The 23,814-nt window shown below is 42.7% G+C and overlaps 1 protein-coding gene across 4 annotated transcripts in view; it reads left to right on the top strand.

Annotated features, from left to right (window-relative positions):
* The window catches only part of LOC122559526 (metabotropic glutamate receptor 8), a 447,166-nt gene that overhangs the window by 257,256 nt on the left and 166,096 nt on the right, over positions 1-23,814 (top strand). The gene's annotated exons all lie outside the window — the stretch shown is intronic.

Genomic DNA, 23,814 nt, shown 5'->3' with positions numbered 1-23,814 from the left:
TACTCTTTGGTCACTGGGGACTTGATGGTTGTGCCTTTGAAAGTCAGGGGAAGGCAGTTGAACATTTTCTGTAGGAGCTGGTACTCATGTGGTGTATATGTCACTAAGCACCTCTCATCCCAAGTTAGCATGTTGTTACTGTCATTATGTAGGCCAAATTGGTTTGCTTCAGGACTGTAGGAATTGTGAATAGAGCTGAGCACTACTATAACTGTTAATGAATAGTCTCATTCCTAGCCTTAGGCTGTAGCTAAAGATGATTGAAGCAAGGCTAAAGCCATCAGGAAAAATGTTGTAGCGCACCCATGACCATTTTCTGGTGACATCAGCTCTGCCAAGGCTCTGCTTACCTCCCAGCATTCACCTCTTGCGTCTATGCTGTGACCATGGCTGTGACAAAAGTTGGAGATGTGTGTATCTATCTGAAACCAAACCAGGTGACTACAGTGTTAAATGGGTGACTAGGCAATCAGGGTTAGTTGTTTATCCACAGGCAGGAACTGGGCAGCAACTTTCCTGATACCGAAAAATAGTGTGGTTCATTTTAATGGCCCATTCATAGAATTTTTACCCAGATACATCTTTGTCCCTTTCCAAACTAACACTAATTGATTTGTAATCACAGCCCCAGATACAACCTCAATCTGTCCAGATACATTCCCTAAAATAAAGTCTAGAACTGTCCGTCCACTTGATTGAGTATTACGTACAAGCTTAAATAGTTCTCCTGAATTAAATTTAAGAAATATGTGCTCTCTTATATCTGTAACACTGATTTTATCCCGCATCATTAGGTCATCTAAAAAAAAATTGTCTGTAGTTTATGTAGCTCTCAGAAATTTGCATAAATATTTGTTTTGTATGTCCTTCTGTCCCATAATATCCTCTCATTTACCCCAGTTTTGTTCTTCAGTTCCAACTATTAAATCTCAAATGATGATCCTTCCATAACTCTCCTTTCAACAGTTTTGCTCATCAATCTAATGATACCCCTCCTATCTATCTGGTATGAACCCCCTATAAGAAGGAATGGTGAGCTGCCATTGTTGCTGTTCTTAAAACTGTGGTACAGTCAGAGCTATATTATACTTCCAGATGTTTAACTCTACTCTCACCTTAGTTGAGGAGAAAGTGAGGTCTGCAGATGCTGGAGATCAGAGCTGAAAATGTGTTGCTGGAAAAGCGCAGCAGGTCAGGCAGCATCCAGGGAACAGGAGAATCGACGTTTCAGGCATAAGCCCTTCTTCAGGAATGAGGAAAGTTTGTCCAGCAGGCTAAGATAAAAGGTAGGGAGGAGGGACTTGGGGGAGGGGCGTCGGAAATGTGATAGGTGGAAAGAGGTCAAGGTGAGGGTGATAGGTCAGACTGGGATGGGGGCGGAGAGATCAGGAAGAAGATTGCAGGTTAGGAAGGCGGTGCTGAATTCGATGGATTTGACTGAGACAAGGTGGGGGGAGGGGAAATGAGGAAACTGGTGAAATCCGAGTTCATCCCTTGTGGTTGGAGGGTTCCTAGGCGGAAGATGAGGCGCTCTTCCTCCAACCCGTCGTTTTGTTGTGGTCTGGCGATGGAGGAGTCCAAAGACCTGCATATCCTTGGTGGAGTGGGAGGGGGAGTTGAAATGTTGAGCCACAGGGTGGTTGGGTTGGTTGGTCCGGGTGTCCCAGAGGTGTTCTCTGAAATGCTCCGCAAGTAGCCGGCCTGTCTCCCCAATATAGAGGAGGCCACATCGGGTGCAGAGGATGCAATAGATGATGTGTGTGGAGGTGCAGGTGAATTTGCACCTCCACACACATCATCTATTGCATCCTCTGCACCCGATGTGGCCTCCTCTATATTGGGGAGACAGGCCGGCTACTTGCGGAGTGTTTCAGAGAACACCTCTGGGACACCCGGACCAACCAACCCAACCACCCTGTGGCTCAACATTTCAACTCCCCCTCCCACTCCACCAAGGATATGCAGGTCTTTGGACTCCTCCATCGCCAGACCACAACAAAACGACAGTTGGAGGAAGAGCGCCTCATCTTCCGCCTAGGAACCCTCCAACCACAAGGGATGAACTCGATTTCACCAGTTTCCTCATTTCCCCTCCCCCCACCTTGTCTCAGTCAAATCCATCGAATTCAGCACCGCCTTCCTAACCTGCAATCTTCTTCCTGATCTCTCCGCCCCCATCCCAGTCTGACCTATCACCCTCACCTTGACCTCTTTCCACCTATCACATTTCTGACGCCCCTCCCCCAAGTCCCTCCTCCCTACCTTTTATCTTAGCCTGCTGGACAAACTTTCCTCATTCCTGAAGAAGGGCTTATTCCCGAAACGTCGATTCTCCTGTTCCCTGGATGCTGCCTGACCTGCTGCGCTTTTCCAGCAACACATTTTCAGCTCTCACCTTAGATGGCCTATTTACTAAACTTTTTACATGGTATATGAAATAATTCCACAAAATCTTGGTATCACTAAGTCACCCTTCAATACACGCGCATAGACACTGACCCAGCTGGCTCAGAGCTGGCTCCAAAAGTGATTAGAACCCCTGATAATTCTGTTTATATCTGTCATCCTCGGCTCCCTGATTGACCCAGGTTAGCAGCCCAATAAGGGAACTCATATTCTATGAGATCCAGCTGGCTGACATTGTTCCAGTCACTACAATATACATATCTGTATACCATTGAACACTGTCAAACTCTTGTCTGTTTTATAACCATCATTTCCATTGCCTTCTGCACTCACAACCTAATTTCCTGCTTTATGTTTCCAGCTTTACTTCTCTTCCTTCCAAGCTGAGGTCCCTGTCGCCTTGCCAAGCTATTTTAAACTATCCTCAACTGCACAAACAAACTTCCCACCTCATAACGATGCTTGCTCTATATAGGCCTCAAAGATTTGTGATGTTAGTTACATAGTTATTACTGATAAAGACTGCAGTAAGAGAATAGTACATGTTGATCTGTGAATGGATAGGAGGAAATGCTTGATGACTGAAGAATTCATAATGGAGGCATGAGTGAATAAGTTGAATCATTTTTAAGTATGCTATTGCTTGACCTAAATCACATGCATCTTCGATAAAAATATTCATCTACAAGTATATAATTTACTTTTGGATGTTGTTTGTTCTTTTGAGACATTGGTATTCAAAGAGAGATTTGTGCTGCTGGCTATTTTAGCAATGCTGTGATTTTTATGGATGAAAAATCATCGACTGAGTTAGCACTGGCTCTTAACAATGTATGTGGAGATCTTGGAACACGATTATTGATGAAGCAAAAGACTCATCTGTATTCTGAGTCATGATCAGAGGTATATCTTCCAAATTTCTAACTGCTTTGAGGGGGATACATTATATGGTAGGTCCCCAAAGAGTCATCATGAGGATAACAAATGTTTAAAGATGAATCTGATGTGTTATACTCCTTGCTGTTGTTAACATGGCGTTTACGCGCATTAGCTCATTAATGGAGTTCAATTCTGCAGTAGATCAGACATATACTATGAAAATTATTTGTGCTTCTGATTTAGACTGTATGCGAATTCCACACTTTTTGATGAGTTTTGACTGTTACATATGATGCTTTTGACAAATGCTTGCATTAAGTCTGACTGTGGATCATTCTGATCATTAGAGCTGAAATATCACTGCTCTTGTGATTTTCACAGCTGAACTGAGCACTGCATGAAATCTTCCAGACCTCATCCTTTTTCTCCATCGATATTTCTGCTATACTTCTAATCTATATATTATGGTGTTGGAAGTTAATAACTGTTTTATTAGCATAGGACAGCTGTGCCAGCACTAATCATTATAAGAGCTCATCTTTACCTCATCACAATACGATGTCTCAGGATAATATGAAAATAATTTTAAGGGAATTGTTTTGAATTAAACAATTAGTGAATTCACATCGAATTTGCTTGCACTTAAGCTGTATATTTTCCTTTTTGGTTGTCTTGTTACGCATAACTGTTAGCACAAACTAAGACCTCCATATATCATGCATTTGGTGTGACATACAGGATTTCTGTCTGCATTCAAAATATCTGCTCTGTCTCCTTTTTAAAAGGTGTGATGCAGAAACCTCTGTGTAACCGTGAAACTGTGATTGACCAAGAAATGGAGTAAGCGTGATTGGCAGGAGGTGCCCATTTTCTTTTTAATTATTAGCAAGCATATTTTGGTGAGGTTCATGTTAAGTCACAGGACTGTTTTGAAATGCAGCGATTAGGAGAAAGTGAGGACTGCAAATGCTGGAGATCAGAGTTGAAAAGTGTGGTGCTGGAAAAGCACAGCAGGTCAGGCAGCATCCGAGGAGCAGGAGAATCAATGTTTCGCTTATAAAACCTTCATCAGGAACGTTTTGAAGTGCAGGAGCTACATCTTGCAAACGACAATGGGGTAGAACTTCCACGGACACTTGAAGAACATCTTCAAACATGTTACTAAGTTTTGGAGAGCAGGTCAGTGAGTACTTGTAGGTCTGTTAACAGGAATGCCAACTCCTGAGCTCCCCCACAACACTAATTAGGCTGTTCTGCAGATCTACCCTTATGTATTACACTCTTCTGAAGTGTGGATGTGTGTTCCTTTTAAAGTTATTGCTGTGACATAATATGAGACAAATTCATGAGAACAACTGGCACATTTTAAGCTTAGCTCTTAAAACCGGTGAGTTTGGGTTGGGTAGGTTGTGTGGAATATAAAAAACCTGAACCAAGAACTCAACCCATCTTGAACCTCAGATTTTAATGATTGTGGATATGGTCAACCATTTCACTTATTGCCAATTCAGTCTGACAATAGAGATAGTTTTAACTCATATTGAACAGAATTCCCAGGTTTCTGAAAATGTGACAGCCAAAAGGAAGTGAAACAATTTGAATCCACATAACTATTGACCTCATTGTTGCTCCTTGTGGGTTAGAAGGAGCAGAGGTGTATCGTCAAGGTTAACAAGTTGTATAGTAAATTCCCTGGTGCCAGTGATCTGTACTCCATTGACAACCACAGAATCCCTTGACTAGTGGTGTAATTACCCAACTCCTATTGAGTGTGGCACCCCTCCACCTCAGTCACCCCCAACCATCACTAGAACTTGTAACTGCCACATGATGATCATCTGATTGACTGACCACCATTGAAAACACCAATCCTGATCACTATCTGCTCTCCTTCAACCAAACTCCATATTGGATTCCACAGCCATCAGTGATCAAGACCAACCCTCCACCCTAAATACTTCTCCTACTTGACCCCCTCAGCTGACCAGGCTGCCAGGACGTGTGGACGTTATAATAAGAGAAGGGGAGGAGGAGAACAAAGACTCCAAGAAAATGATCCTCATACAACAGATTCAAAGACACAGTGAAGGCTATTTCAAATGCCTTTACAATATTAATCTTAGTCTAATTGTAAGTGGCTCAATAGGCAGTCTGAATTAGAAAGTTGTGAGTTCAAATCTCACTCAAGGACTTGAGCACAAAATCTAGGCTGACACTGAGGGACTGCTGCACTGTAGGAGATGTTGTCTTTCAGATATAAAATAAATGCAGTTTCTGCCGTTTGTGGCAATAGCAGTTCCCTGGTGTTATAGAAGAAAAGCTGGGAAGTTAACATTGGTATTCTGACCAATATTCATTTCAACATCAGGGAAACAGATTACCTGATCATTATCACACTGTTACTTGTCAGAGCTTGCAATGTACAAATTGATTAATATGTTTCCTACATCTTACAGTTAACAATATTAAAAAAATACCATGTTGACTATAGTGCACTTTGGAACAGCCAGCGATCATTGAAGATGCTATATAAATGCAAGTCTTTCCTTTTTTGTTGTGGGCAAAGTCTTAGAGAGAATTATAAGGGATAGGATTTATGAACATCTGGATAGGAATAATGTGATCAAGGATAGCCAGCATGGTTTTGTGAAGGGCAGGTCATGCCTCACAAACCTTACTGAATTCTTTGAGAAGGTGACTAAAGAGGTGGACGAGGGTAAAGCGGTAGATGTGGTGTATATGGATTTTAGTAAGGCGTTTGATAAGGTTCCCCATGGTAGGCTACTGCGAAAAATACGGAGGTATGGCATTGAGGGTGAGTTGGAGGTTTGGATTAGGAATTGGCTGGCTGGAAGAAGACAGAGGGTAGTAGTTGATGGTAAAGGTTCATCTTGGAGTGCAGTTACTAGCAGTGTTCCGCAAGGATCTGTTTTGGGACCATTGCTGTTTGTCATTTTATAAATGACCTGGAGGAGGGGCTAGAAGGTTGGGTGAGCAGGTTTGCGGATGATACAAAAGTCGGAGGAGTTGTTGACAGTGAGGAAGGATGTGTCAGGTTACAACGAGATATAGATAAGCTGCAGAGCTGGGCAGAAAGGTGGCAAATGGAGTTCAATGTAGGTAAGTATGAGGTGATTCACTTTGGTAAGAGTAAAAAAAAGATGGGGTACTGGGCTAATGGTCGGATACTTGGTAGTGTGGATGAGCAGAGGGATCTTGGTGTCCATGTACACAGATCTCTGAAAGTTGCCACCCAGGTAAATAATGCGGTGAAGAAGGCATATCGCGTACTGGCTTTTATTGGAAGAGGAATTGAGTTCCGGAGTCCTGAGGTCATGTTGCAAGTTGTATAAGACTCTGGTGCGGCCGCATCTGGAGTATTGTGTGCAGTTTTGGTCGCCATACTATAGGAAGGATGTGGAGGCACTGGAACGGGTGCAGAGGAGGTTTACCAGGATGTTGCCTGGTATGGTAGGAAGATCGTATCAGGAAAGGCTGAGGCACTTGGGGTTGTTTTCATTGGAGAAAAGAAGGTTTAGGGGTGTCTTGATAGAGGTGTACAAGATGATTAGGGGTTTAGATAGGGTCGACCATGAGAACCTTTTTCCACGTATGGAGTCAGCTATTGCGAGGGGGCATAGCTTTAAATTAAGGGGTGGTAGGCATAGGACAGATGTTAGGGGTAGATTCTTTACTCAGCGAGTCGTGAGTTCATGGAATGCCCTGCCAGTAGCAGTGGTGGACTCTCCCTCTTTATGGGCATTTAAGCGGGCATTGGATAGGCATATGGAGGATAGTGGGCTAGTGTAGGTTAGGTGGGTTTGGATCGGCGCAACATCAAGGGCCAAAGGGCCTGTACTGCGCTGTATTCTTCTATGTTCTATGTTCTATGATTTCTTGTAGTGTTAATGATAAACATTTGATTATGAAGCAACAATTAATCAGGGTGTTTTAGTTTCTGCAAGAAAATGAATAGAATCAAGTGGTGTTTGTTGCAAGAGAGTATCTTTGTTATTAATTCCTTCAGCATAACACTGATCTATCTAAGTGCAAGTAAATGGATCTAACACATTTTATGGTGTTGCTGTGTGGCTGTACTACAGTGTGATAACATATCTCATTCTTTTCGGTTGCTAGGGATCCTGTTTGTTCATTGGTTTTAATTCCCAAAGGCAGTATCAGAGACCTGTGGAGCCATGACTGGGATATGTATCTTGGTCATAGTCATATTGATTCAGCTTCTGTGAATTCCTTTCAGATAATGCGGTGGCAGTGACTTTAAAGTACTCCAATTATTTAGACTGCAGTGGAGCACCAGAGGGAAAGTGATGGATGTTATACTCTGACCTATTTGTTCGTGACAGCACGACAAAGTAATTCAGGAGCACACACTTCTACAAAGAGCTAAAATCTAAATATGAAGTTATTTTACACTGTTCTGCACTGGGATAATGCTTGAAGTTGAAAGGGGAAAGTTTTTGTGTTTTCTTAAAATTACATTTACTGAATTGAAATCCTTTGAAGTGGAAATCATTTACTTTATGCCATTTTCTAGCTGTTAACGTGGGGATTTATAAATATACCTCATTTATCCTTACACCTCAGGCACCTGCCAATCTCTATTATTACGATTGACTTAATCATTAATGAGCATGGTTAAAAGTATGAAGCACTTATTCTTTAGCAACAATTGCAAAACAAGACCCTTCCTTCGCTCTAACCAGTCTCCTATTTATTTTCAAGCATGCTGCCGCATATATCTATTGATGCCCTATAGACACACAGCAATTGGTGTGCACAAATAAATCGAGGTATGATGTACAAATGATTTTCTGTATTAAACCTGTACTAAGCAAAGGATCATGGATTCTTTTACGAAAGTGGTTGATAACCATGAACTAACCATCAGCTTAAGGAAAACAGAGATACTCACTAACAACCGTCAAATCCTGTCTATGTCGCACCTACTATAACGATCAAAGATGCAACCCCTGAAGGATGCAGGCAACCTCACTTATCTTAGAAACACAGTTACTAGAAATGTCTGCACAGTAAAATGGAATTGCTCAACATTTGTCCACTTATGGAAGAGACTGTGGAGGCAATGAAGTCACAAAATGATAACAAAACTAGCTGTGTTAAAAGCTGTGGTGATTCTAACGTCATACTTACCTGTGAGATATGGACTGCACTGGATATATTAAGCAGTTGGATAAGTTTCACATGAAATGCATTCAAATCATATGGTCATCAAACAGGAAGACAAAGTGGTAGCACTGAGATACTTCAAAGTACCGGCAGGTCTGGAATTAGAGCAGTCATCATGAAAGCTCAGCTCAAATGGTGTATGTATGTAATACATATAACTAATGATAAGATAACTAAAGTGGACGTGTCTTCACAATTTAAACTTAGACACTACTTCTGAGGTGGGTCAACGTTATGGTGCAAGGACTTCTTGAAGACAAATCCAAGTAAATGTGACATGTCTACCACAGATTGGGAGAAAAGTGCCTAGATCACAAGTGCCTGATTGCTACCTGGGAAGTGAACTCAAGTAATGGTGTTCTTTCCTTCAAACAGCAAATAATACAGACAGCAAAGTGCAAAAAGCAAGCTGGAAAGCCTGGCAAATCCAAACAATATCACACAATTAATCATTGTCCACACTGTGGGAAATCATACAGGTTTATATACAAGGCACCAAAGCCATGTTTGAGTGCATGCAAATAATTGTCCTCTTTGATAATGAAGGAAAGCTGATGACAATTCATCACAGCTAGATGGGGGGCATAATGGCCCAGTGGTCAGCACTACTGCTTAACAGCACTAGGGATCCAGGTTTGATTCCAGCCTCAGGTGACTGTCTATGTAGAGTTTGCACATTCTCACTGTGTTTGTGAGGATTTCCTCTGCATGCTCCGGTTTCCTTCCACAGTCCCATGATGTGCACATGTGGATTCGCCATGCTAAATTCTCAGTTATCCAGGAATATGCAGGTCAGGTGGTTAGCTGTGGGGATAGGGTGGGATGGTCTTTAGAGAGTCAGTATTGACTTGATGGTTTGAATGGCCTCTTCCCCAATGTAGGGTTTCTAAAAGTGATGGCTTGTTAGCTGTCTATTTAATGTCTCTGCAATTTAAGTAACAGGTATAATAGGAAAAATAAAACCAAAGTGTTGGAGAATCATATGATGTGTTTGTAGTTATTTCTATTCATACTGAAAACCAATATTAAGTGAACTTATGTCCTGCCCATGTGAATCTCCTGTCCTATCTCAGCCCACCTTAAGGAAATCTTGCAGATTGAACATTGGTTCCAATGAAGCATCGGTTACACAATATTTAGTTAGTATTAAATTAGAAAGGAGCACTGAGGAAATTAGTTCATTTTCTAAATCTAGGCAAAAATTAACCAGATGACATAGTGTTCATAGCTTCTAGCAGCTTATGTGCAAACAGGAAGGAAGCTCTTTGTTGATCACCATCTGTAAGTTTGTCTAGCTAAAGTCCAATCTGGATCAGTAAACATTGATATTAGGAGCTTGACTACATCTATCTCAGTGATCAAATCTACTGGAAAGTCTGCTGATCTATCTTGATCATTGCCTTGAGGTTTGTAAGATTCTCATTCTTTTCAGCAATACACATCATGTTAGTCATTACTATCATAACTTGCAAATACAAAACTTCAACACCTGAAAAAAATTCTAATTTTCCTCTGCACCTCATGCAATTTAACTGCAAACTATAGCAATTCAAATAAGAAATATTCTAAATGCAAAAATTATTTAGACAGTACATCATAGTAACTGTCCCGTGATGAGTTTTGTTTGTCTGCAATAGGTTTCTCCTGCTCATTAATGATGAAAATGTTTAATAAAACAAGCTGCATAAGATCTAGCAAGGGGTTTTCCAGCCCTAACTCTGCAAGAGAGATCAGCAAGAAGAAAGTGGACTTTGCACATTCTCCCAGTGTCTGCGTGGGTTTCCTCCGGGTGCTTCGGTTTCCTCCCACAATCCAAAGATGTGCAGGTCAGGTGAATTGGCCATGCTAAGTTGCCCATAGTTTAGGTTAGGTACATTAGACAGGGGTAAATATTGGGTAGGGGAATGGGCCTGGGTAGTTTACTCTTCGGAGGATCAGTGTGGACTTGTTGGGCCAAAGGGCCTGTTTCCTCAGTGGAGGGATTCTATTCTATAAAAAGCATGTAAATTATTAGTATTAGAACAATGCAGAGCATTGCCAGACCATAAAATTCAGCTTGATCATGCAAGTTTATTTTCAATGCTGTGGAGTACAGTTTACCACATATGGGCCACTTCGGGAGCTAGCTGTGTTGAACACTGTTCTGGTGAGGAGTTTAGCTTGCTTGCAGATAGTGGCTGACAGAAGTATGAAGAGTGGGCTCTGACTCTTAAACATACAGGCTGAGAATACACTGGAACAACAACAGAGCTGAAACTATTTAAAGGGATCACTTTCAGGTTGGTTGCTGATTGATTTTTACTGGCTGTTCTATTTAGGAATATTTCAGTGTTTCTTGAGTTGTTTGAAGTTACTAAAGTTCACAGAAAGAGTGAGGCAGGTTTGTTCAAACATTCTGCAGAAAGATATGGATTCCTCCTTGATATGGTACAATAGCACCCACATTTCTGGGGCATTGGCATGATCGGGATAATAAACAGAAGTGACACAGAACGAGTCAAGTTTCTGTGACAGGGAGAAGGAAGAGAGAAAGGGCTTTTCCTGGGAGGTCATATTTGCCTGCTGTGTTCTGGAAAAAAAATTAAACCTCAGTGACGATAAATACTTTTGCTTTGTGAAGGAGATCTTCATTAAAATCTGCCTGCTACTACAACCATAACTGGAAATTCAGAGTAGTGCCAGACTGACAGTTTACAATGGCTTTGAAGGTGATCATAGCTAATTCATTTGCATTGTTGTGGATGGGAGATTTGGGATGATCTTTATTCTTTATTCCAAGAGCCTGCATAATGTAAACTAAAATGATAACATTATGAACCAATGAATATTTTACAATCCACAATGATCTGCTGCAGTCAAGTCTCACTCATCGGAACAGGGTGCCAGTCAAGTCCTGTCTGTTTTGTATCGCCCAGGCAACAGGGTTCTGAGAAAGGATCACTCAACCTGAAATATTAACTCTGATTTCTCTCCACAGATGCTGACAGACCTGCTGAGCTTTTCCAGCAATTTTTATATTTGTTTTCCATGCAACAGGGCTTTGTTAGGCATCAGGAGAGCTTCCACACTCTCCAATGTCCTCATTCTGCACCTTGGACGACTGCTCCCTTTCCTCAAGTTCCTCAGCATCCAACAGCCCGCCTCATTGCCTGCTGAAAGTTTGCAGGACATAGCTCGAGAGAATGATGTGAACATATTCTGCCCAGTCTATACTTGATGGCCCCCATAGATCCTGTCCGAGCAGTGGAACCACATCTTCTGCACTCTTACCATCTGCTCCATCATGGTCAAAACATGGACAGCATTGTATGTCCATTCTGCATTAGTCTTGGGCTTGTGCTATTATGTCATGAGACTTGGTCTTAGTGAGTAACCCTTGTCTCCTAGTAGCCAGCCTTGTAAGCACCTGGATCCTCAAACACACCAGAGTACTCCAGGATGTAGGAGCTGTGGCAGCTGCCAGGGTGATGGGCAGGCTCCTCTGGGAAGTGGTAACAGTGATCACAGATCACTGGCCCTCTCAGTGCAATGTGTGTCCAGTCGATGGAAGCCTGCACCCGGAGGATTCTAGCTGTGTTCCCGAATCCTGCTGCTAGGGATACAGCACTGACCCCATCATGGGAGATGGTAATAAGCAGTGTGAGCTTGCATAGGTACTGTCAGTTCCAGTCCTGATGTATTTGTGGGTATACAACTGCGAGATCCCATAAAGTTACCTGCCCCCACACACACTCCCTGGAAGGAGTTAGTAACACTCAAGTTCAACAAGGAGGGCACCTACACAGGGGTCCAACAGAGACTAGCTTCCTGCAGTGCTTCCGTTCCATGCTAGCATTCAACACATTTCTTCTGTCACTGTGTCCTGGGACAAACAGAACATGCATTGACACTGCGCCTGGTTCGTTCCCTGGAAAATGAGTCCGTTGGAGAAAAGCTTCAGTTCTCCTGCCGCCTCAACACATCCTACAGCTGCAAGCTCTGCCTGAGCTGGGTGCTCCTCATTCCCTGTGGCAGTCCCCCACCATTCCTGGACTTGCCCAGGTCCCTCCTGCACCAGCCTTCTCCTCCTTTGGGAGACAACCACAGTGGCCGACATCCCACCAGTGGTTGGCTGCAGGTCTCTCAATGAAAATGACTTGAGTAGGGAACACGAGGAGCAAAGTAGGTTCTGAGCTCTCTGAGCAGTCAGGGTAGTGTAAGCTTCAGATGAATGGGTTGAATGCACTCCTCCAGACAGTGAGCCATGCTGTACCTTGATAAATGGGGAAATATTTCCATCATTTATTCAGCTTCAGCCTCAGCATGTTTTGTAACTTGGTGAGATGTCATGTAGGTGGAGTGACCAACACATTACATCAAAAAAAATCACAAAATCACTACATCACTGCGTGATTTGCCAAAGGACCAATAGGATGGTGCAAATTACCTTTGACCAGTATCTGACCTTTATCTTCACTCTGTGTACATTACAAGTGGTGATGGAAGTGATTACAAGTGGAGCTATGGTTTTCAAACACATGCTTAATACATTTGCTCCTTCAATGTCCTCATGCCCAGCTTGTGTGAATCCTGCATTTTCACCATCAAATGGGCACCATCTCTACCACCCTGGGTTTTGTCCCAGGTATTTTCCAATTGTGTTTGCATCCGGTGAGCAGCAAGTGAAGGCAGAGAATTCAATGCATGGTGGCCACCCTTTGCGCTGGGCTGCATCTGCTTTCCAAGTACCAACCCACACCACAGTCTCCATGTTCTCTCTTATTGCGCACTACCCTGACAGCCCATTTCTACAGCCTCCTCCCTATCCCCCATCCATGTGCAGACCCAGCACATTGAACGTTGCCTCCAACTAGCCTCCTGAGCCCCAACATGGCACATCAATGATGCGAACAGTGGTCCTCTACACTCCATTTGTGAAGGTCACGCTGGCAGTCACCGCTGGTAAACTCTTCTCTTTGTACCCTGCTGTGCCCTCCAATGCTATTCCATATACCCTCCTTGTATCCTGACTTTCCCCCATCACCATCCTTGGCCTCGCCACCCCCCAAAGCCTTGATTGCCCCAACCTGTTTTGACAAAGAGCCTCACCCTGGCCTTGCACCCTCCTCGCTAATCAATGCACTAATCCCCAGGAATGCATTTGTCCCTCTGACTGACTTCAACAAACAGCACCTAGAGAAGACTAACCGAAACCACCGACCACTGTAATTCTGGCTCCCTAACTAAATGATTCCCTGACTGCTGGCAATAGCCCTGTCAGACTGACTGCTGCCCACTCTGTGCCAGATACAACCAGACTAGCCTGAACAGATAAATGTCCATGGCCGTTCTCCAGAGTATACATTTGTCCAAGGCTGATTCCCAACCAACAGCGACCCCACACCCTTTTTTGACGGGACTAGGAATTAGTCCCCACTCATGGTCACTTCCAACATGGTCACTTAATTGAACAACAATGCAGTGTGCCTACTGCTGGCACATGCTGTAGGTGTTAGGCCGATGTCTTGGTTTGCCATATAGCTCTCTGAGATGCTGGATGTAGCCTGACTGACCAGCAGTAAGTCTCGCTGTGCAACAGTGCACATAAGCATGTGAAAGAGCAGCTCCAATAACCTTTAAGTTCTGGCTGAAGCACCAACACACACAAGGCAAGGTAGGGTGCTATGAGCACATGGGCAGGCAGTGAATGAGTGATTGAAGCGAGAGCAGCCCTGAGATGCAGCCTGGTCCAAACCTGTTCCTGTGAGCAATGTGCCCTCCCAGTTGTCCTTCAGTGCTGGTTTCTGGCGCACCTTGCAATGGAGGCCCCAATTTCCTAACTGTTTTGGGGTGGATTGGAGAGGTAAAAAGAGCATGCTGACGGATTGGCAATTATTGGATGTCCGTGGACAAGGAGACCATGCAGATGGTGCTCAAGTATCATACCCTGAGCTGCCATAATGTGATGAGCAACATGGCAGCTCCGCATAGCCAGCTGTGAGCTGAAGTGGACAAGTGAAGCGTTCCATTTTGAGAACGCTCAGAATTTAGTTTGTTCTCAAAGGATGGTAAGTTAGAAGTAGCATCAATGAGATGAGATGTGCTATAAGGAATAATCCCTCAGAATAGGCAATTTCCTAAAAGGAATTCCATCTCAACTCTGTTTCAACTCATTTGTGGTGACATCCTGGAAATCACAGAAAGTACACAGAATACCTCAAATTCCCTATCATTTCGACACAGGTTCATGAAAAGCGCAGACCAGGTTTTCAGTATTTAACAGGAATTACTTTATTTTGCAAATTGATTTTAACTACAGATAAAAAAATGTAAACTGTTGAAATATAACTCTCATTATTAAAACTCTGACCCAATTAAAATTTTCCCTCAATGCACACATACAGACAGACACAAAAAAAAATTGAGAGTTGCGGAGAAAGAGAAGGATTGGAAAAGCAATCAGAGTCATAGAGTTATAGAGATGTACAGCATGGAAACAGCCCCTTCGGTCCAAACCGTCCATGCGGACCAGATATCCCAACCCAATCTAGTCCCACCTGCCAGCACCCGGCCCATATCCCTCCAAACCCTTCCTATTCATATACCCATCCAAATGCCTCTTAAATGTTGTAATTGTACCAGCCTCCACCACTTACTCTGGCAGCTCATTCCACACATGTACCACCCTCTGTGTGAAAATGTTGCCCTTTAGGTCTCTTTTATATCTTTCCCCCTCACCCTAAGCCTATGCCCTCTAGTTCTGAACTCCCACACCCCAGGGAAAAGACTTTGCCTATTTACCCTATCCATGCCCCTCATAATTTTATAAACCTCTATAAGGTCACCCCTCAGCCTCCGATGCTCCAGGGAAAACAGCCCCAGCCTGTTCAGCCTCTCCCTGTAGCTCAAATCCTCCAACCCTGGCAACATACTTGTAAATCTTTTCTGAACTCTTTCAAGTTTCACAACATTTTTCCGATAGGAAGGAGACCAGAATTGCACGCAATATTCCAACAGTGGTCTGTACAGCCGCAACATGATCTCCAAACTCTTGTACTCAATACTCTGACCAGTAAAAGAAAGCATACCAAACGTCTTCTTCACTATCCTATCTACCTGTGACTTCACTTTCAAGGAGCTATGAACCTGCACTCCAAGATCTCTTTTTTCAGCAACCCACATGGTCCCTGTCCACAGGATTTGCTCTAACCGCTTTTTTGCTGATAAGAACAATATTTCTTAATTTTCCTTTTCAGATAACTTCACTTGTTTGTAGGAAGCACAGGGTGACTGGTTCACAATTACCAAGGTCTCTGGCTATAAGTAAAATAGTCATAACGTATAACAACTGAGGAATGGAAATAAACTGGCTATATTCAGGCTTGAGATTTTTTTTTAACTGAAGACTAAGATCAACTCTTTTCTTTTCCCTCAAACATTCACAGCCCCAAGCTGTTCAGCTACCTGAAAGTCAATCACATATGTGTTTGCACACAGTATGCCTTTATCATCAATAACTAGTCATCATATGACAGATGAGCTACATATTGTTGGCCAAAATCACTGTTCGTACACAGCATTCTGGCTCCAGCTCATCTTTAATGAGGCTTTCTCCACTGCTTGAACCAACAACTGTGTAAATAGCAATTACAATGAATGTCAAGGTGATTTGTTTTTAAGAAATGTGGCAATCCTTCAACAATCATTGGCTTTTTAAAAAGTCCTCTTTTTAAGAGTCATAGAGTCATAGAGATGTACAGCAAGGAAACAGAACCTTTGTTCCAACTCTTTCATGCTAACCAGATATGGGTTTCCTCTGGGTGCTCCGGTTTCCTCCCACAGTCCAAAGATGTGCAGGTTCGGTGAATTGGCCATTCTAAGTTGCCCATTGTGTTAGCTGCATTGGTCAGAGGGAAATGGGTCTGGGTGGGTTACTCTTCGGAGGGTCAGTGTTGACTTATTGGGCCGAAGGGCCTGTTTCCACACTGTAGGGAATCTAATCAAATATCCTCACCTAATCTAGCCCCATTTGCCAGCACTTGGCCTATATCCCTCTGGACCCTTCCTATTCTTATACCCATCCAGGTGCCTTTTAAATCTTGTGATTGTACTAGCCTCCACCACTTCATCTGGCAGCTTGTCCCATGCACGCAGCACCTCTGCATGAAAGATTTGCCCCTTAGGTGCCTTTTCAATATTTCATCTCTCACCCTAAACCTATGCCCTCTAGTGGACACCCCCACCCCAGGGAAAAGACTTTGTCTATTTATCCTATCCATGCCCCCATGATTTTATAAACCTCTATAAGGTCACCCCTCAGCCTTCAATGCTCCAGGGAAAACAGCCCCAGTCTATTCAGCCTCTCCCTAAAACTCAAATCCTTCAACCCTGGCAATATCCTTGTAAATCTTTTCTGAACCCTTTTGAGTTTCACAACATCCTTCTGATAGGAGGGAGACTAGAATTGCACACAATATTCCAAAAGTGGCCTTACCAATGTCCTGTACAGCCACAACATGACCTCCCAACTGATACTCAATTCTCTGTCCAATAAAGGAAAGCATAGCAAACACCACTCTCATTATCCCATTCTTCTTACATTCCACAATCAAAAATGCAGGAAAATAAAAAGGTGTGTTTTTTTTTTACGACCCCCACAACTTGGTTAATGGATGTAGCATGTTAGTGCTGACGTGGCGACAAGTGGGCATCATGCATAATTATGCCATCTGGCATAGCTGACATCATTAGGCACTGAAAAGACTCTGCCCAATATTTTATCCAGAAAATTGAGATTTGCTCAGAGTGTGGATAATTGAATGGAGAACCTTGGTAGTCCAAGCTGCCCTGAGGGGTTATTGTGACGCTGCTTTTCCAGTGCTCAAGATGCATGGCTTGTATTAGGGCAGTCCTGCCAGTCCTTGGAAGGGCACCAAACTTGCAAGTGATGGCAGGGAAGCCAGCTGCCTTTGCAATACTCATTGAGAAGGCAACTTCTTGTAACTGAGTAATATAATAACATTCCTGATACATACTTCCCTGCTTGGTGCAGTAAAACAGATTCCCCTCCTTCAGGAGTAGTGCTGTGTTGGGAATAGTTACTGAAGTGTACATGGACATTGTTGCAATGGTGATAAATATAGAGCATCAAATTTTAACTTCCAACATTGGGCTGTCACAATCTGAAGGCTGCTGAAGGTGTCTGACCATGGATTGAGGAGTTACATGTGGAATAAACAAAATCGTCTGCACTGAAATTACCCTCTTATCCAAAGACAACAAAACCAGCAACTGAGCCAGTATCAAAAACAAATCACATCTCTGTTTTTACTCATACATGTATGATGATTTCACGGGGTGGGAGATGAAAGGTTCTCTTGCCAATTTGCCAGGTTGAAAAGACATTAGAGTCATGCTTAGGAATGTGCAATGTATCATATTACAGAAGCTGTTTGTCAGCAGCAGTGCACAGTCATTCAGTCATAGAGTTATGGAGGTGTACAGCACGGAAAAAGACTCTTCACTCCAACTTGTCCATGCCAACCAGATATCCCAACCTAATCTAGTCCAACTTGCCAACACCCAGCCCATATCTCTCCAGACCCTTCCTAGTCGTATACCCATCCAAATGCCTTTTAAATGTTGCAATTATACTAGCCTCCACCACTTCCTCTGGCAGCCTTTTCTATACACACACCACCTTCTGCGTGAAAAAGTTGCCCCTTAGGTCTCTTTTAATATCTTTCCCCTCTCACCTTAAACCTATGCCCTCTAGTTCTGGACTCCCCCACCCCAGGGAAAAGACCTTGTCTACTTACCCTATTCAAGCCCCTCATGATTTCATAAACCTCTATAAGGTCACCACTCAGCCGCCAATGCTACAGGGAAAACAGCCCCAGCCTGTTCAGCCTCTCCCTGTAGCTCAAATCCTCCAACCCTGGCAACATCCTTCTAAATCTTTTCTGAACCCTTTCAAGTTTCACAACATCCTTCCGATGGGAGGGAGACCAGAATTGCGCACAATCTATCTGAAAGATGTTGTGAAACTTGAAAGGGTTCAGAAAAGATTTAGAAGGATGTTGCCAAGGTTGGAGGATTTGAGCTACAGGGAGAGGCTGAACAGGCTGGGGCTGTTTTCCCTGGAGCGTCGGAGGCTGAGGGGTGACCTTATAGAGGTTTACAAAATTATGAAGGGGATGGATAGGGTAAATAGGCAAAGTATTTTCCCTGGGGTTGGGGAGTCCAGACCTAAAAGGCATAGGTTTAAGGGTGAGAGGGGAAAGATATAAAAGAGACCTAAGGGGCAACTTTTTCACACAGAGGGTGGTACGTGTATGGAATGAGCTGCCAGAGGAAGTGGTGGAGGCTGGTACAATTGCAACATTTAAGAGACATTTGGATGGGTATATGAATAGGAAGGGTTTGGAGGGATATGGGCTGGGTGCTGGCAGGTGGGACTAGATTGGTTTGGGAGATCTGGTTGGTATGGATGGGTTGGATCGAAGGGTCTGTTTCCATGCTGTACATCTCTATGACTCTAATATTCCAAATAAAGAAGGAAAATAAATTGTAAACAGAATTGCAAGACTGTTACTCTCTCTTTGTCTTTCTTGTCAACACAGAAGACAGTGCCTGGTTAAAATGCCTATTGTGGAAACAACCATTCATTGACAACTCAAAGACATCTACAAACAGCACAACTGTCGAAAATAGCCATTGACAAATAAACAATTGTGGTCTCTGGTTAAAAATATTAAACCAGATAGCCACTTCAAGCTGTGTAGTGTTTTGTCTTTGTTTATTTGTTGACTGGTATCCTCAGCAGTGGCAAAATTTGTAGATATCCTTGAGCTCACAGTGAATGATTGTGTACCCAATTCACTTTTCACTGGGCACTGTCTTCCAAAATGAAGGAAGAAGGGAGAGTAAGAGAGAGTGAGAAAGAGTCTTTAAATCTTGCTTACTATCTATTTTCCAGATACACTTCCTTTTTAAATTTTGTATGTGTGTCTGTGTGCATGTGTGATGCTGCATATTAATTCATTTTTCTTTGGGGTTAGTAGACAATGCCATTCTTTTCTCTCACTCAAATAAAGTTATAATTGCCTCCTTCAATTTTATCTGGTTAACTGCTTCCCTAATTGAAGTGTAATTTTGTGCACTAAGAAGTAATTAATATTTGTTATGACTGACTGAGACGGGTTTAAAGCAGGCAATTGATTTTTCCCCTCCTCACCTGTTTGTAACAATATTCCTAATTGTCGTTTGAGCTGCCAGAATTAATATCAGTTCATAGTGTGGCCTCTGAGATATTCTACCTGTTCTCTGATGTGACAATTGCACTACCATTTTTCCTACGTGTTGTTACATAATAATTTATGTCCTTGGGCTAACCTGTCACTTCCTTGCTGGTGTGGCAGTTTTGACAATCCTGACATACCAGCTGTCAATGAAAATGTTTTAATGGATCAGCTTTAACCCGTTACTACTTCGAACTATGATCTGTCTGAGATGACTGTAGCATTGTGCTATATTCTGGGAATGCCTGGGTGGCTTCCCATGGGCAAGAATTTGAACTGAGCATTTCCAAACAGAAGAGCTCATTGGGGAGATTCAGTTTTTAGGTGGAGCTATTTATTGTCCACTTTCAGTTAATGATGCAATTTGCACCTGTATTTCAGGTTTCAGGAATAGAATCTGACTGACTATCTCCAGATATGCCATATTTCTATTGTCAAATAAAATCTGCCACTAAAAGGGATTGACTGGAAACTGAGGTGGCTCAGTGGTTAGCACTGCTGCCTCACAGTGTCAGGGACCTAAGTCCGATTCCAGCCTCAGGTGACTGTCTGTGTAGAGTTTGTACATTCTCCCTGTGTCTGAGTGGGTTTCCTCCGGGTGTTCCGGTTTCCTCCCACAGTCCAAAGATGCGCAGGTAGGGTGGATTGGCCATGCTAAATTGCCCAGAGTGTCCAGGGATGTGCAAGCTAGGTGGATTAGCAGAGTTATGGGATGGGTCTGGGTGGGCTGCTCTTCAGAGGGTCCCTTGGCTGAATGACCAGCTTCCACTCTGTAGGGATTCTAAAGAACAGAACATCACTTGCTGTGCTATAATTGGCTACAGTAAATTTACTTTGATGATTCATCTGCAAATTAAGGTCACATTGATCATGTCTCCTCATTGACTAATGGTGACTAAAGTATCACTATAAGGTCTAAAAGAAAAGCCAATCATAATGTTTGTGGTGTAATGGGTTCGATGGATTGGTCAGAAGCAGAACATTGCTATTTGAGGCAGTTGACAGATTCACAAGTTAAAATGTCCAGGTTGCAACTATGTCTATTGCTTTGATAGTAAGACATCATAGACTAGTGACTATATGGCTCTCTCACTTTCTTATTTAGTGTTTTTGAGATATTGATCTTCTATGTAGTAATTGGCGGCCAGTTAGCTCAATTAGCTGGATGGCTGATTTGCAGCACAGGGTGAAGCCAACAGCATGGATTCAATTCCTGCATCAGCTGAGGTTACTGTGAAGGACTCTCCATCTCAACCTCTCCCCTTGCCTGAGGCATGGTGGCCTTCTTCTTAAGTTCACTACTAGCTATCTCTTTCTAATGAGAGTGTAGCCCTATGGTCTGGTAGGACTATAGCAACTTTACCATCAAGATGTAGAGTGTAGTCTCTTTTCAAAGTTTGTGCGAAGATTTGTAGCTCGGGTGCTCGTTGTTGTGGTTCTGTTCGCCGAGCTGGAAGTTTTTGTTGCAAACGTTTCGTCCCCTGGCTAGGCGACATCATCAGTGCTTGGGAGCCTCCTGCGAAGCGCTTCTTTGATGTTTCCTCCGGTGTTTATAGTGGTCTGTCCCTGCCGCTTCCGGTTGTCAGTTTCAGCTGTCCGCTGTAGTGGTTGATATATTGGGTCCAGGTCGATGTGTTTGTTGATGGAGTTTGTGGATGAATGCCATGCCTGTAGTCTCTTTCTCTAGTCCCACAACTGCATGTGTCATATAAAGTTACTTATTTTACGCAGTTCCAGAAATGGCTAGTCAGGTACCTTCTCAGTTAAAGACTTTGACTAAAAAGGCCCATCAACCAGGATTCTTTAATAAACACAACTACCTGATGAAGGAGCGGCGCTCCGAAAGCTAGTGCTTCCAATTAAACCTGTTGGACTATAACCTGTGTGTGTGTGAGAGTGTGTGTGTGTGTGTATAGTGCAATGGTGGTCACCTGTAATGTGACATGAACCCAAGGTCCCGGTTGAGGCCCTCCCTATGGGTACCGAACTTAGCTATCAGCCTCTGCTCGGCCACTTTTCGCTGCTGCCTGTCCCGAAGTCTGCCTTGGAGGACGGTCATCCGAAGGTCCGAGGTCAAATGACCTGGACCACTGAAGTGTTTCCCAACTGGGAGGGAACACTCCTGTCTGTTGATTGTTGTGCGGTGCCCATTCATTCATTGTCGTAGCCTTTGCTCGGTTTCCCCAATGTACCATGCCTCTGGGCATCCTTGCTTGCAACGTATAAGATAGTCAACGTTGGCTGAGTTACATGAGTACCTGCCATGTACAAGGTGGGAGGTGTCCCCACGCGTAATGGTGGTAACTATGTCCACACTCTGACACGTCTTGCAGCGCCTACTGTGACAGGGAGGGCCTCAACCGGGACCTTGGGTTCATGTCACATTACAGGTGACCACCCACATGCACACATATATCTTGTGTGGTGAATTTGTACTTGCAGGGTTACATTGTACTTTGCTCAAAAACTGCATGCATTCATGTAGAACTCTGAGCTCAAAAACTGCATGAATTAATGTAAACCTCCGTTTCTCACTTTTTAGATTAGAATCAACCTAAACATCATGGCATAGACAGAGAACACAGGGGCCTAACACCTTCAACATATTGTCTAGCTATCGCCATTGTTAACAGCTAACCTGAGAATGCAACTTTTTAAAAAAAGGTTTTGTGATTTACACATGAAAGAAGTGAAACTATCATGATATTCTAACAAATGAAAGGCTTAACAGACGATCAATTTTTCAATGTATAATTTCAGTCACATCACACTGTAAATTTTTGCTATAAATTCCGTGTGTTAGGATTGAGCCCTCCACTACCACCTGATGAAGGAGCGACGCTCCGAAAGCTCGTGTGCTTCCAATTAAAGCTGTTGGACTATAATCTGGTGTTGTGTGATTTTTAACTTTGCCCTTTTATTGACCTCTTTAAAAAAAACTATCTGGGTACCCACAAACCTTTAAACTCAAATCCATAAAATGATTACATTTGGAGTTTTCAGGATATCATTAACTCATGGGCTCCAAAAGTTTTGCATTCTGGTTACTTTCCTTATAGATAACTTCTTTGATTCATAATCCAACCATATCAACTTTTTTTTTGCTGATGGTTCATCAAATGACTTCAGATGGCATAATCCCACCTTTTTCTTATCACTCTGGAAGAGTTCAATGCATGTTGGCCAGCTCCATATCTTTTGATTGTAAAAGTGCTCGTCTAAATCCTCTTCAAGTCTTCAAGTGCCTCACAAGCTAAACCAACAAGTTCCACTTCTGATGTCCTCAAAGTTAGTTTTTCCTCAGCTATTAATATTTGTGTGCTAAATATTTCTGCTGACTTCAAGTGAAGTTCTGAGATCTTTTGCACTGTTTTGATTTAGTCAATTAAGTTTCTAGTTTTTAATGTGTTTGTTTTATGTTCAAGAATTCTCTCGTGCAAATAATGTCCATTCTTGATTTGAATAGTCTTTAGTGTCTACTGCTGTGCTTTTAGACCCACATTTCACTCTTGGACAGTGATGTGAATTACTGTACATATTCTCTCAGGTTTAATGGTTCCATACTGTCACACAAATAATCTGAATATCGCACTTTTAAGGCAGTTGTCTCAGACTGCCCTGTCTCTACTCAAGACCTGTGGGTGAAAAAATACCTTACATTTGTGTTTCATCAATATTTTCAAAGGCAGATCACGTGAATACTAGAAGATACGTTTAATTTGAATTATTAAACTGATTTATTCATAGGAAGCTGAATAAATAGCGCAGTCATTATAATACTCTGAATCTCTTAGGATAATTATTTTATCTTTATATGGTCATATGAAATTATGGTATCACGTTACATGGGCCATATTGCTACACTTAAAAACAGATCAATTTATTCAGATTGTTGAAGTTGCCTGAGCTGGGACCCTTTTCACTCAATTTAGCCTTTCTATTTCAAAGCTTTACATTAGGTATTTGACATTCAGCTTTATTTTTAAGTTCATAATCACAAAGAGATTTAAATTAAAGACTTTCCAATGTATTGGGCATGAGG

The sequence above is a fragment of the Chiloscyllium plagiosum genome, unplaced genomic scaffold (assembly GCF_037043375.1).
Source record: "Chiloscyllium plagiosum isolate Xiang-an unplaced genomic scaffold, Cpla_swu_hap1 HiC_scaffold_19, whole genome shotgun sequence".
In the NCBI taxonomy this organism is placed as follows: Eukaryota; Metazoa; Chordata; class Chondrichthyes; order Orectolobiformes; family Hemiscylliidae; genus Chiloscyllium; species Chiloscyllium plagiosum.
This window is presented reverse-complemented; position numbering and strand designations above follow the sequence as displayed.